Raw genomic sequence first — 3,270 nt, forward strand, 5'->3', positions numbered from 1 at the left:
TGCCAGTTTCTACTATTGGGCCAAAAGATGAAATACCACGCTCGTCTGATTGGTTCCAAGGATCCGTTTGCACAAACGGAGCTCCTGCACATGCCAATGTGTGTCCGGAGCTTATGCCACGTGGCTTAGTTTCTCTGGCAAAGCCCGTTTGAGAAGGAAATTACAAGTCTTCATATATTCAGAACCATTTAATAGCTGGCAAGCTCCTGGCAACCACCAAATCTTCTGCCAAATCTACTAAATATCCTCAAGCGTCCATCCTTGTCAGGTTAGCTGTATAAGGAAATAAATTCACCACAAATGACAGCTGCTGCGTTTCCTCTAAAGGAAAACAAACAAACAAACAACAAGCATTTATCTCTAGCCACCATCCCTGACAGTGTCAACATGTGAAACCCCAGACAGGGAAAGAACACTTGGTAGAGGATTGTGGGAAGTCCCGTGAGGCCCCGGGAACAGACCAGGGAATGGCCGATCCGGAGACAGAATTACAGCTCCTCCACCCGACGGCTTCTCCTCCTTTAGCAGGTTTCATAACCTCTACACACCTTGGCTAACTCATCTATGAAGTGGGAATTAAACGCTGGCGTGGTAAGTGAGTGGTTCTAGCTAAGTCACCCAGACAAGAAAGGTATTCGATAAACAAATGTGTCTCAAAATGGCAGGGCTCGGATGAGGAGTCTGCTGTATGTGTTAGTTCTCTATGAAACACTTTTACATATATGTCTACCCTTCGGTCGTAATTTTAAAATTATTATAGCCCAGTTCTAGATTAGTTGAAAGACCCGCTTGGATTAGACTGGGCTCAGGCTGGAATCAGTGTTTACGAAGACCTGCGCCCCACGTGGGGCTACTTGATTTCTCAGGAGTTAGAGTGTTGAGAAGAAAAACAGAGTTGAAATAAAGAAAACATCCATGTCAAGTAAAGATCCATGAAGCCTGAGGGTTGTGTGCATCAAGGTTCTAAGAGTTCAGAATGGAGAAAAGTGGTAGGAGATCCTAGTTGACCTCGCAACACCAGTCCTAAAGGCACCAACAAGGCAACATGGTCACACCATAGCAGTGAGTTAAACTCACAAGCCAGTGTTTTGTCAGGTGTCATTAATATTGTTATTCTGATACTTAATGGCTGTGTAGCCTTGTTTCTAATATGCAAAAGTGTTTTGATTTCAGGGTTGTTTGTAAGTAGTAAAGACACTCATACCTGGTTTTAGGCTTTATGTATGTAAACAAAAATAGAAACAATTCGTACGAAGAGTGGATATTTATTCAAATTTTTTCCCATAGAATGAGTTCATAAATTATCCAATTTTCTGAAACCCAGCAATAGCTCATCACTGTAAGTATGATTATTATGAAGGAAATAAAGAAACGATTCAAGGACTAAACAGCCTTATGCCACTTTAAGTGAAGTAAGCAGGTGAAGTGACAAAGCAGTTTATAATTCTGCACATATATTATGATTAACATACTGTCAAAAAAATTCTGCCCAGGAAAAAACAACAGAATGGAATATCCTAAATCATTATTGTTACATCTGGGTGATAAAATGATGAATAACATTTTTTTCTATTTTAAAACCATTTTAATTTGTCTTTAATGGATATGAATTTTATAATCTTAAAACATATGTCTCAATGGTAAACAGCCCCTACCCAATGAGAATAGCTTGCAACTAATACAGGCTGATTCCAGATCAGCCCCTGAAGGAAGGGCCAGGGAGCCCCTGACTTCCCAGCATATGTATCCCAAGCCTCCAGACCCTGATTTCAGGAGATTTCTGTACTGTGCACTTAAGAACTTTAAAGGCTCCCCTGGTAGCTCCAACAGATGTGATTTACAAGGCAAGTTTCTCTCTTAAAACACCTTTCTGGGAATGCTCATTCTTTTTAGTACTGGAAAGTTCCAGAAACTGCAGCAGTGAAGGTGGTCACCCTCCACGGTGTTCTCCCTTGGCACATCTCCAATGGCCCGCTCCTGCCAGAAAAATAGGCCTGATGGTTTTCTTGTCTCTCTAGCACCCCTTTTGGTCACCTCTGCCTTCTTTCTGGCGTTCTTCCCCATGCATTAGTCACCCCGCCAAGCCCATGCCAGACCTTCCTTGGCTGGACTTCCCGTGTTGTGTGCCCATTCCTCTCAGTACTTGCTTTGGATAGTGTAGTGTGAACTCCTACCTATGCCAGCTGCTCTTTAAGTGCCCCGGGCTAATGGTGTCATACACACACACACACACACACACACACACACACATTTCTTTACTTGTTTATTTGTATTTCGAATACCCCAGCTACCCCAAAGCACACACATTAGTATCTTTGGAAGTTGGCCCTGACATTGGTGACTCTAATGTCCAGCCAAGGCTGGAAACTGCTGGATTCCCAAACCACGCAAAGGTGAGGCCGTAACATGAGGGACTGAGAACACATTCTTGAAACCAACTGCCTGAAATGGATTGGGTCTTCAGCTGGAAACTGCTAGCTGCATAAACGTTGGGCAGTGTATATCCCTTTGTCCATCACCTCCTTATCTGTGAAGTGGAGAGGATCCTGACAGTTTCATCTACCTGGTGGGGTTGAGGGGAGGACTCAATGCGAGAACACTGTGAGGTACATAGGGCAGGCCCGAAGACGGTAAGAGCTTCCTGCAGGCTGGGTCTTCAGACTGGTAATTACTCCTCAGCATCGCGTGGTCATCTGGCTCAGGCGGACCCAGGGCGGCAGCTTCAGGAATAGAGGAAGAGGAGAGGGTTTCCGGGTGGCTCAGTCGGTTAAACATCTGCCTTGGATTCAGATCATGATCCTAGGGTTCTGGGCTCAGTCCCACATCCAGAGCCCTGCTCAGCAGGGAGTCTGCTTCTCCTTCTCCCTCTGCTCCCCCCCACACCCACCGCTTGTGCCGGCTGTCTCTCTCTCAAATATATAAAAATATATAAAAAAATCTTTAAAAAAAATAAAAGAAAAAAGGAAGACGAGAATAGGACCCGGCTTGTTGGATCTGCATGGAAGGCTGAGGCAGAGTTTGTCAGGTCCTCCTTCTCCTCCCAAACAAGGTCCTGTGAATACTCTTGTCCTGAAAAGACCTCTGCGGGTCACCCAGTCCACACCAGGGGCGGCTGCGAAGGATTCTGGGGAGCCTCCTACATCAGCCATACTTGTCTGGGCCTCTCCTAAGAGGCCCCATGGAGCTTTAAGAAGCACCTGGGAGGAGCTTTTCATAACTGCAAAATCCCATTTCTGCGACCCTGTCACAAAGGGGCCTGACTTTCACCCG

The 3,270-nt window shown here is 45.2% G+C and overlaps 1 long non-coding RNA gene across 1 annotated transcript; it reads right to left on the reverse strand.

The window, feature by feature from the left end:
- Positions 1-1,562: 1,562 nt before the first annotated feature.
- LOC309869417 lies at positions 1,563-2,720 on the reverse strand. The gene is made up of 2 exons (XR_014314174.1): positions 2,564-2,720; positions 1,563-1,977 (listed from the first exon to the last, which is right to left on the reverse strand). It is a non-coding gene; the product is annotated as an uncharacterized lncRNA (long non-coding RNA).
- Between the last annotated feature and the right edge of the window lie 550 nt (positions 2,721-3,270).

The sequence above is a fragment of the Mustela nivalis genome (assembly GCF_964662115.1).
Source record: "Mustela nivalis genome assembly, chromosome: 7".
Lineage (NCBI taxonomy): Eukaryota > Metazoa > Chordata > Mammalia > Carnivora > Mustelidae > Mustela > Mustela nivalis.